At 41.6% G+C, this 12,079-nt stretch overlaps 1 protein-coding gene across 8 annotated transcripts in view; it reads right to left on the bottom strand.

Moving 5' to 3' along the window:
- ENTPD5 (ectonucleoside triphosphate diphosphohydrolase 5 (inactive)) overlaps positions 1–12,079 on the bottom strand; it is a 49,913-nt gene that overhangs the window by 28,245 nt on the left and 9,589 nt on the right. For 3 of the 8 annotated variants that reach the window (XM_079769887.1, XM_079769886.1, XM_079769882.1), the window contains exon 1: positions 6,768–8,568. The exons of 3 other annotated variants lie outside the window; for them this stretch is intronic. The gene's annotated coding sequence lies outside the window, so the exon portion shown is untranslated. Of the gene's footprint in view, positions 1–202; positions 3,530–6,767; positions 8,569–12,079 lie in introns of those variants that run through there. 2 more of the 8 variants (XM_079769883.1, XM_079769884.1) reach the window with 2 other exon arrangements.

The following is a 12,079-nucleotide window of genomic DNA, read 5'->3' on the forward strand; positions in this document are numbered from 1 at the left end:
TGAGACTTTGGTGCCAGCCAGTGTTTGTCACTATGCTCACATCCTTCTAAAGTCTTTTCAGTGTATCTTTGTCTCCATAGTAAACACTATTCTTCCCTAGTCTGCCTCTCCAGAGCTTCACTTCTGGATTCCCTCCCTCCTTGTCACTCAGAGCCTGAGAGACCACAATCCCACAGGACCCATGTCCCATCTGGGTGCTCACCTGCTCGCGTGCCTGCCTGTTCCCTGTGAATTCTTGATTTCATCGTTGGTTGCCTTTTGCTCTTTGCTCCTATTTCAGCTCTTCTGAGTCAAGCTACCTTCATGAAGCACATTCACCTTTGTGCTAGTTTGCAAGTAACTGTGTGACATTCTGCTAACTCACTCCCTTCTTTATCTTTCACTCCTCCCTTATCCACATTTTTTTCTGGGTACATTATAGTCTGGTTCATCTACTTTTATGATAGTTAAGTGCCAACTAGTAGATTATTGCTTATAGGATAGAAGTTGCTCAGGAACTGAATTCTATATTCTTTTTACACAGGAAATTAATTACCCACTAGTGAATGTTTTACAACATTATTTAATAATGTTATTTTTAAGAAGGGAAGATGGCTGCCGACGGGAAGGCAGACTGCAAGATAGTGTGTGAGTGAGAGAACAAAGCGAGAGTGTGTGGTCACACGGGGAGTGTTTGTTGGTGAGTTGAGGGACAGCTATACTCCAGGAGACTGTGGGGGACTGCCGGATGGGGTTCCCCTGACCAGAAAGCCCCCACGGCTGCTGGGTTCCCTTCCAGAGCGACCGGCTCTGATGCAGAGACTGCGCCATCTTGAAAGGGAAAGTGGATGTTATTGGAAGCCTGAAAATCCCAGGAATCTACAACTACGGCACCCAGTGAACAGTTGCGAACCCAAGAACACCGGTCCCCAAGTGGCGTGAGCACGTAGATTCAGAGGAGCTCTGCACCCCCTCACGGAAAGGTCAGATTTTGCCAGGGATAAGGAGAGAGAGAACTACATAACCAGACACCTGGAGAAGAGAGATCATGGGGAGACAAAGAAACAGCCTGCATATGAAAGAAAAGCAGGCATCACCAGAAAAGGAAGTAAACGAAATGGAGACAAGCAACCTGTCAGAGAAAGAATTCAGAGAAATGGTCATAAGGTGGATTAAAAGAATGGAAGACAAATTCAAAAATATGTGTAAGAACCAAGAGGAAATGAAGAAGAACCAAGAAGAAATGAAAAATGACATTGCTGCTTTAAAGAACTCAATAGAAAGCATCAACAGTAGACTAGAAAAAGCAGAGGACTGCATCAGTGAGCTAGAAGACACGGTAGGAAAAAAATACCCCAGCAGAGCAGCTTCTAGAAAAAAAAATTAAAAAGCAGGAGGAGAGCCTAAGAGAACTTTGGGACAACACTAAACAAAACAACATCCACATAATAGGGGTGCCAGAAGGACAGGAAACTGAGAAAGGAATAATGTTATTTTTACAATTACAAATACGTAACTATGTAATGTTATTAATTCCTTACTAATTCATGTTTTTACAACACAGTCCAATTATAGAGAAGTTAATAGTACTCCTGATACCTTCCATCCTTGAAATGAGTTTAGAAATCTGGGCACTGAATTGTCTAATTGATAAGCATTTACTGAGTATCAAATATATAACAGGCACTGTGCTAACTTCTAGATACAAAAGAGAAATCAGATATAGGCCCATTTATTGGGGAGACTTCAGCTTGTTAGAAGAAAAAGAAAAGTAAACTAATAGCTATAATGTACTATGGTAAGTTCTCTGAAAGAAAGAGGCACAGTGTGTGCCAGAAACACACATAAGAGGCAAGTAACTCATACTAGAAGGGGAAGGATGGAGGTGGGAAGGGAGTGGTAGATTTCTTTTTTTTTTTTTAATATGTTTTTATTGATTTTTTATTGATTTAAGAGAGGAAGGGAGATGGTGAGAGAGATAGAAACATCAATGATAGAAACATCAATGATGAGACAGAATCACTGATTGGCTGCTTCCTGCACGTCCCCCACTGGGGATCGAGCCCACAACCCGGGCATGTGCCCTTGACTGGAATTGAACCTGGGACCCCTCAGTTCGCAGACTGACTCTCTATCCCCTGAGCCAAACCAGCTAGGGCGGGAGTGGTAGATTTCTTAAGGGATGAGAGGCTTGAGTCCTGAAGCAGAGGTAGAAATTAACCTGGTGAAGTGACACAAAAAGAATTCTGAGAGCTTCAAATATTAAAAGAGTTCAGAATGACTAGAATATAAAGATGCACCAGAATAGAGGGCAGGTGTGAGAAAGGATGGTTCTCAGGCATTGAAATGTTTCAAAATGAGTGGACTTGTTTTTCTTACATGTACAATACCATGGTGACACCTGACTGTTATTTATGTTTATTTCCTCCCTAAGCAAGTATCAATATTGATTGACTTAAATAAAATGACACAGTATTCCCCAACAGTGGAAAATAATGAAATGGGATAGATGACTAGAAAGGTCCACCCGAGTATCTGAAAACAGTGAAATGTAAAAGTACCAACTGCCAATTTTTCTGAGCTCCACAGTAAAGTTGGCTTTAATAAAGTTAAATATTAAACACAAATCAAGTTTAAAATGTAACTGGGATAAAATTTCTAAACTATGGGAATGGATTAGTCAAACCAACCAGAGTATAAGTTAGCCAAGCAGAGCCAAGCCAATGTAGTTCAAATAAAGCAAATCTGTGACAGATTTCAGCACAGTGAGCACTGCCTCCCTTGGGGATATGACTTGGCACCTACATACCAAACACCAAATGCCAGAGTCCTGGGACACCTTGCTATCTATCTGAAGGGTGTCTAAGGTGAAGGTACATATTGTTCGTATTTCTCAAGCCAAGTAGTGAGCCTGGAACATGTCAGACGTCAGTCAATGTGTCCTGAATGGACTTGGTACAACTGGACTAATGGAATCTGCAGGAGCATTGGGCAGAGAGTACCCCCTTTCCCAGGATCTTATTATGGTAAGCATCATATCCTCCAATCCCCATTATCCTCCACCTCAGCCCATGGATAGGAGTACTATTCCAGGAAGCCTATTTACTCAAATATTAATTCATTCATTTAGCCACTCCAGAATTTATCAGTTGCCTAATGCTATTCACAAGTAGAGCAGACAAAGATGAACCATCTTAGACCTGCCCTTTAAGAGACTAAACAGGAAAAAAATACCTCTGTAAAGTTAAAATGTGACAAGTAGCAGTTACCATGTTCTGAGATTTCAAAGCAAGGAGAGATTGCTTCCAGCTGGGATGATCAGAGGCTTTGTGAAAGAGGTGGCACCTGAGAAAGGGAATTAGGACAGGAGAGGAGTGCTTTTGGCGGGAGGAGGGGAGACAATATAAATCAAGACATGGATGGAAAAAAAAAAAAAAGAGGATAGGGCATGGGAGTCCCTGGGGAATAGTAAACAGATCAGTTTGACTAACTGTAGAAAATAAAGTTGGAAAGGCAAATTGAGGTCAGATAGTAGAGCACCAAATGCTCAGTTAAGGGGGGGGGGGGGGGGGTAGCGGGGAGAGAAAGAGAGAGGGAGAGAGAGAGAGATATCTGTTGCTCCACTCCTTTATGCACTGGCTGGTTGATTCCTGTATGTGTCCAGACCAGGAATCAAACCCACAACCTTAGACTATCAGGATGATGTTCTAAACAACTGAGCTATCCAGCTAGGGCTCAGCTACGGAGTTTCAACTTTACTCTGCAGGTGATGAGAAACCATTGGAGATTTTGAGCAAGGGAGTGTCACAAATATGACTCTAACAGTTACATGTAAGAAGGATTGGGGTGGAGAGCCTTGGAAAGCTCCATTTGTCTAATTCAACAAGTGTCTGTGAATGCCTGCTAAGTACTAGGTGCCAGAAAATTAAATGTGAACACACAGACCTTTTTTATTCAAGATACTCAAGAGTATGGCAGAGGACACACACACACACACACACACACACACACCTTTTAAGTTAATCAGAAAAATGCTAAAGGAGCCTAAAGCACAGGATTTAATCTACCCAGCGGATTAAGAAAGGCATCATAAGATGACATTTGAACTGGTCATGAAAAATGAAGAGCAGGTCTGGCCGGGTATGGCTCAGTGGTTGAGCATCAATCTATTAACCAGGAGGTCATGGTTTGATTCCCGGTCAGGGCATATGCCCAGGTTGCAGGCTGCAGTGCAGGAGGCAGCTAATCAATGACTCTCTCATCATTGATGTTTCTCTCTCTTTCTCCCTCTCCCTTCCTCTCTGAAATGAATAGATATATTAAAAAAAGAAAAATGAATAACAGTAACTGCATAAATAATAGAGACATGTGGACAAAAACCAGAGGGACTTATAAAAAGGTGAAAACAGATAGGGAAATTATGGATAATTTAACTTCATTTTTAAATTTTCTCAAGAATTTCTGTCATGTGAATTTGAGACACACAAAAAATGAAGTAGACTATAATGGAGAAGGGTATGGAAAAGGAGGGTTAGCATTATTAACATCCCCAGTCAATAAATGAGAAAAGTGAGGTTTAAGAAATTAATTTAAGACTACACAGTAGTAAGTGAAAAGAGCCAGAAATCAAACCCAGATTGTTTAACTCCAGAGCCCATAGTTTTAACCACTAGGTCACCCAGGAAGGGTCATGCAGTATGGCTCTAGTGAAAGATAGAAATGGCAGTGAGGAGGTGAGTATAGAGCAGAGACGAAGCTGGAAAGTTAGACTGACATCTGAATGTGAAAGTCTTACAGTAGTTTGATCTCCTTCCTTTACACAACCAAAAGCTTCTGATGTTTCCTGCTGGTTCTACCTTCATTACATTTCCAGAACCTGAGTTTCTGACCACTTCCATTGCTACTACCTTAGCCCAAGCTACCATCTCTCATGTGGTTTTTACCCTAATATTGTCCTAACAGATCTCTGCTGTTATTCTCTTTATGAGTCTATTTTTAACAAGCAACTGAAGTCATCCTTTTAAAATGTTAGAACATGTCTCTTTCCTCTCCAAAATTGAGCAATTGCTTCCAATTTCCCTCCAAGTAGCAAGGTCCCAACAACAGCCTTCATGGATCCACCTGCTCCACCTTCCTCACCATTACCTCTCTGAACTCATCTACTAAGGTTTCATCTTACTCTCCCCACAGTGACCTCTGTACTTACGTCACACATGCTCCTGCATCAGGGCCTTTGTTTGGAACAATCTTTTCCATACATCCACTTGATATATGATATATTCCTACAGCTCCTTGAAATCACTGTGCAAATGCATGCCACTTATTGAGGCCTATCTTTAATACTGTAACTCCCCCCCCCGCCATTTCATGTGCCATCTCCTCCACCTATTTTCTCAATCCCCTCTACTCTGATCTACTTTTTCTTCTTTCCATACCACATTCCAGATAGCTTATATATTCTGTTTATTGTCTGTGTTCCTCTGACAAGAATATAAGCTTACTGAGAGGAGGAATCTTTTTTGTTTACTGATATAGCCCAAGCACCTAGAAGAGTATCCAAAGGTGCTCAATAAAAACTGACAATAGCCCTGGCCGGTTTGGCTCAGTAGATAGAGCGTTGGCCTGTGGACTGAAAGGTCCCGGGTTCGATTCCCGGTCAGGGCACATGCCTGGGTTGTGAGCCAGTCCCCAGTGGGGGGTGTGCAGGAGGCAGCTGATCAATGATTCTCTCTCATTGATGTTTCTCTCTCTCTCCTTCTCCCTTCCTCTCTGAAATAAATAAAAAATATAAAAAACAAATTAAAAAAAACAAAACTGACAATAGACCCTAGCTGGTTTGGCTCAGTGGATAGAGCATCAGCCTGCAGACTGAAGGGTCCTGGGTTTGATTCCAATCAAGGGTACATGCCTGGGTTTTGGGCTCGATCCCCAGTAGGGGGAGTGCAGGAGGCAGTCAATCAATGATTCTCTCTCATCATTGGTGTTGCTATCTCTCTCTCCCTCTCCCTTCCTCTCTGAAATCAATAAAAATATATTTTAAAAAAACAAAAATAAAAAAGGAAGAAACAATACTTTCATAGTTATAGAGTTCTAAGAGAATGTAATTGATTAATACAGCAATTTTCAACCTTTTTCATCTCATGACACACATAAATTACTAAAATTCTGTGGCACACCAAAAGTATTTTTTGCCCATCTGACCAAAAAAAAAGTTTAATTTTGATTCATTCACATTGGATGGCTATAGTGTTGGCTGCTGTCATTTTTTTATTTGACAATCTAAAGGAAAAGAGGTCAGTGCCCCTGACTAAATAGTTAGGTGTTTTATGTTTTAAAAATTCTTGCAGCACACCAGTTGAAAATTGCTGAATTAATGAATACCTAAATTCAGTCATATTGTCTTAGAAGAAACTGTAATTTTATTTTTCTGAATCTATTAGTTGTATAGCTAAATTGAATTTCTTTATCTAAAGACTTTCAAATCATTAAACTTGTGATAAACTAACTTTCAAAAAAAAATCTAAAGGACACTAAACATAGTTTACATTGCCCAAATCCGTTTCTATTTATTAAACCAACAAATACTTGAAGATGTTGTACATTAGTTATCTATTGCTACACAACAAATAACCCTAAAACTTAGTGCTTAAAACAATAAATATTTATTATCTCACAATTCCTGTAGTTCAGAAATTTGGGAGTGGCTTAATTAGACAATTCTGGTTTAGAGTCTCTTCTGATACTGGGGTTGCAATCATCTGAAGGCTTCACTGAGGCTGAGGACCCACCTCCAAGATGGCTCACTTAATGGTTGACAAGCTGATGGCTGGATGTTGAATGGAAGCCTCAGCTGTTTCTCATGCAGACTCTCCATAGGGCCTTGAATATCTTCACAACATGGTTGGTGGCTGGCTTCCTCCAGAGTGGGCAATTCAAGAGAGAGCAAGGCAGAAGGAGCAATGTTTTTTTAAGACTTGGCCTTATTTATACACTATCATTCCCCCCCATATTCCATTGGTCATACAGATCAAACCTGATGAAATATGTGAGGGGACTACACAAGGGTATGAATATAAGGAGGTGAGGATCATTGGGGGCCATCTTAGAGACTGTGCTACAGTAAGTTATATACAGTATTTGCGTAATATTTTATGTTCGGCTTTTTTGCAGTTTATGTATATTTCTATTAACATAGCTTAGATACTTCTTATTTTAGGAAGTATATATTATTGCAAAGATATTAACTCTTAAAAATTAAAAACAATATGGACTTTTAACGTCTCTGAAAATATCATGTCCCACCATTTGAAGCTTTTCATTTTTTCTGTTACAGTCACAAAATCTTACTTAATGAAAATAATATCAGAAAAACTGCAACTCACACAATGTCCTCTTTGTTCTTATGAGAGAAAATAAATTTAAATACTTTAAATAAAAGTCAGATATATTTAGGAAAGAGTAGGAATAAAAGAATCATCAGACTTAAGATTATAGACACCAGTTAATAACTGAATAATAAACCTAACAGTGAAATTAAATACTAAATCAAGAAAGATATAGAGTGAAAATATGTATATTAACAGAATAGCAACTTCTTTCATGCAACATAAAGAAAAAATGTTTCCAATCATTAGTTAAGTACTGAAGAGATATTTGGTAGAAAGAGACAAGACCAACAACTAGAACAGATTTGAAAATCACTGAAATTTTTTATAACAAATATTTTTCAAACATCAACTAAATAAAAGGTTTATTAAAAATCAACTTTTAGCCTTAGCCAGGTAGATCAATTGATTAGAATGTCACTACAATATGCCAAGGCTGCAGGTTTGATCCCTAGTCAGAGCATATACAAGAAGCAACCAATGAATGCATAAATAAGTCGAATAACAAAATCGATCACTCTCTCCTCTCTCTAAAATTAATAAGTATTTTTTAAAAAATCAACTTTTATTAGATCATTGCCAAGGAGCTATGCTGAGACCTGGAAACTACAAGAGAAGAGACTGAATAGGAAGAACTTCCCAACATGAATTGTCTCATGCTGGTGAGAGGAGGATTCTTACTCCAAGGGCTAAGCCCAAATCTAATTCACAGATCAGAAGGATGGTTATATCTTTTAGGTCTCTCCACCGCTAAGACCAAATACTCTAATTCCCAATAAAGGAATTAGATTGATGCATTGGTGGTTACCAATAAATATAAAATTCTTTCCTATAAACAGATCATTTATTTCTGTACTTCATCACATTTTAATCAAAACATCATTAGACAGCCCTGGCAGGCTTGCCTTAGTGGATAGAACGTTGGCCTGTGGACGAAAGGGTCCTGGGTTAGATTCTAGTCAAGGGCACATGCCTGGGTTGCAGGCTTGATTCCTAATGGGGGGCGTGCAGGAGGCAGCTGACCAGAGATTCTCTCTCATCATTGGTTTTTCTATCTCCCTGCCTCTCTGAAATCAACAAAAATCCTATATAATAAAACCCTAATATGCAAATCGACTAAACAGCGAAACAACCAGTTGCTATGATGTGCTCTGACCACCAGGGGGCAGACGCTCAACGCAGGAGCTGCCCCCTGGTGGTCAGTGAGCTCCCACAGGGGGAACACCACTCAGCCAGAAGCCGGGCTCATGGCTGGCAAGCATAGCGGCAGTGGCGAGAGAGGCTCCGCTGCAGGTGGGTGGTAAGGAGTGAGCGGTCCCAGACTGCGAGAACCCCGGACTGTGAGAGGGATGTTTGCCTGCTGGCTTAGGACTGATCCCTGAGGGGTCCTGGACTGCGAGAGGGCATAAGCCGGACTGTGGGACCACTCCCAGTGCATGATTTTTGTGCACCAGGCCTCTTATTAAAAAAATTATTACACAAGTGTCAAAAGGCCCATTGTGTACAATGAAACCATTTGAGTGTTATACAAAATTAGATCAGGTAGTGCATGACTTCATTCTTCATTGTTTGGGGTTTGACTTAACTATAATATTCATTACATGGGGAAAGCTGTTGCTATCAATGCCTCTCATTCGTCACAAGTCACAAGCCGTTTATTAAAAGTGAAAGTCCTTTAGATTAAGAAAACACTATCAACTGGGAGGAGGTTAATAGTGCCCCAATGAGCAAATATAATGAAAACCTAAGGTCATAAACTATCCCTACATCCAAACACATATTGATTGTGGGAGGCACTTATTGCAAAAGACTAATTGCAAGGATCAATGCTATTTGTCACAGTTTATACTGGAGTTTGAGGGAAGAGACGTGAAAACATATTTTCCTTTTCTTGTTATCAACTGAAAAATAGCTACTGCTTCAAATATGTTAAATTGAAAATGAAAAATATGAGAAAGATTGAAATATTACAATGATACCTCATGCATAAAGCAAGGAATAACATCAGCCAAGACCGGTTTGGCTCAGTGGATAGAGCATCGGTCTGCGGACTGAGGGGTCCCGGGTTCGATTCCGGTCAAGGGCATGTACATTGGTTGCGGGCACATCCCCGGTGAGGGGTGTGCAGGAGGCAGCTGGTCGATGTTTCTCTCTCATTGATGTTTCTGGCTCTCTATTCCTCTCCCTTCCTCTCTGTAAAAAATCAATAAAATATTTTTTAAAAAAAGGAATAAAATCAGCAACAACAAAAGAAGGAAAGTCAGACTCCAAAAATTAGTGTATATTTCTGTGTAAATGTATGGGAGGGCAGTGACTAAGGAGCTAATCCATAAAGTAAGTATACAAAGTCTATTTATGCACTTTCTACCTATGAAGAACTCAAATACCAGTTGTGTTTTCCAAGTGTAATCAAGAACAGCCACTTACTATTACATGTATGAGTATATGGTTAAAAGGGACCAAGTCAATCCCAGTCCTAAATACACATCCACAAGAATTGAAAACAGGGATTCAAAGAGATATTTCTATGCCAGTGTTCACTGCAGCATTATTCACAACAGCCAGAGGTGAAAACAAACAAAATAAACAAAATGATATGTAAACAAAATAATATACATGTAGATATGATGGAATATTATCTCTATATATAAAACCCTAATTTTCAAATAGACCGAAATGCAGAACCGAACAACCAGTCACTATGATGTGTGCTAACCACCAGGGGGTGCGCGCAGGATATGATGGGCATCGGCCGCAGCAGGATAGTGGAGCAGGTGAGTAGGGGTGCCAGACCAAGGTGCGGCGCCAGTTGCTGTCACGGGGGCAAGCCTCTGGTAGTTACTGAAAATTCTTTGCTCTCGCGGGCCGTGGTCCCGCCTAGCGCTTGCATCTGCTGCCAGTGCTGGCCCCACTCAGACCCGCTGCTGGCACCGGCCCCACAATGCCAGCCCCAATCGCCCCTCAGGGCTTTTCCACCTCCCCCTGCTCCTGAGGGGCGATTGGGGCCAGCAGCCACTGCTCACACCCGCTGCCAGTGATAGCCCCGCTCAAACCCACTACCAGTGCCGGAGCCACTGCTCGCACCCACTGCCGGTTCCAGCCCCACTTGCACCTGCTGTTGGCGCTGGCCCAAATCGCTCCGCGCTGTCAGCGGATGCAAGCGGGCCAGCGCTGTCAGCACATGGGAGTGGCTGCAGCTGGAGTGGGGCTGCTGGCAGAAAGGGGACTAGGGGCCGCAGCGGGAGGGTCCAGGCAGCGGCAAGAAGGATGGCCCAAGGCCCACCCTTGTGCCCACTGCAGCCTCGCAGCCCACAGTTCCTTTCAAGGGGCACGAATTCGTGCACTGGGCGCCTACTCCTATATAATAAAAGCCTAATATGCTGTGTCTGGTCATCCAGTCATCTGTTCAACCAATGAAAGCATAATATGCTAATGATATGCTAAGGCCACTCAACCACTCACTATGATGTGCACTGACCACCAGGGGGCAGACAGTTGACTGGTTGACCAGCTGCTATGATGTGCACTGACCACCAGAGGGAAGATAGTCACCCAGTCGACCAGTCACTATGACGTGCACTGACCACCAAGGGGAAGATGCTCTGACCGGTAGGTGAGCTTGCTGCTGGGGTCCGGCCGATCCAGACTGAGCTAGACAGACTGGACACATGCTGGAGCCCTCCCGCGGTCTCTCCCCGGCTGGCCAACCTCCCATGTCCCTCCCCGGCTCCAATTGTGCACCAGTGGGGTCCCTCAACCTGGCCTGCGCCCTCTTGCAATCAGGACCCCTCAGGGGATGTCAAGAGTGGTTTCAACCCTATCCTGCAGGTCAGGCCGAGGGACCCCACTGGTGCACGAATTCATGCACTGGGCCTCTACTTTAGCTATAAAAAGGAATGAAGTTCTGACACCTACTACAACATGGATGAACCTAGAAAATGTTATGCTAGCACTAACCAGTTTGGCTCAGCGGACAGAGCATCAGCCTGTGGACTGAAGGGTCCCAGGTTCGATTCCAGTCAAGGGCATGTACCTTGGTTGTGGGCACATCCCCAGTAGAGGGTGTGCAGGAGGCAGCTGATCGATGTTTCTCTCTCATCGATGTTTCTTACTCTCTATCCCTCTCCCTTCTTCTCTGTAAAAAAAAATCAGTAAAATATATTTTAAAAAATCTTATGCTAAGTGAAAGAAGCCAGACACAAACAGACAAATATTATATGATTCCACTTATATGAAATAACAAATAGGCAAATGCATTAAGAGAAAGTAGATTAGAGGTTTCCAAGGGGTGGGGGAGAGAAGAATGAGAGCTATTACTTAACAGGTCCAGAGTTTCTGTTTGGGGTGATAAAAAAGTTTTGGAAATAGTAATTATGGTTGTACAACACTATGAATGTAATTCATACTACTGAATTATACACTTAGAATGGTTAAAATGTCAATTTTTGTTATACATATTTTACTGTAGTAAAAAAAAATAATTAAGAGCAGAGGGAACCAAGCACTTCAAATATAAGATCATAAGCAGAAAAATGGTGGCTACTTAAAAGAGTAACAGTTATGACAACACTCTTTTCCTGAGCTACGACCTCAGCACACAGCCAGCCAATTACATTTTAAATTCTGAAGGATAGTACTGATACTCAGAAAATATTCTTCAGCATTTGAATTTATATAGTATCATCCATTCTCTCAGAAAGAGAAAGTTAAACTTA

The sequence above is a fragment of the Cnephaeus nilssonii genome, assembly GCF_951640355.1.
Source record: "Cnephaeus nilssonii genome assembly, chromosome: 4".
NCBI classification, from domain to species: Eukaryota; Metazoa; Chordata; class Mammalia; order Chiroptera; family Vespertilionidae; genus Cnephaeus; species Cnephaeus nilssonii.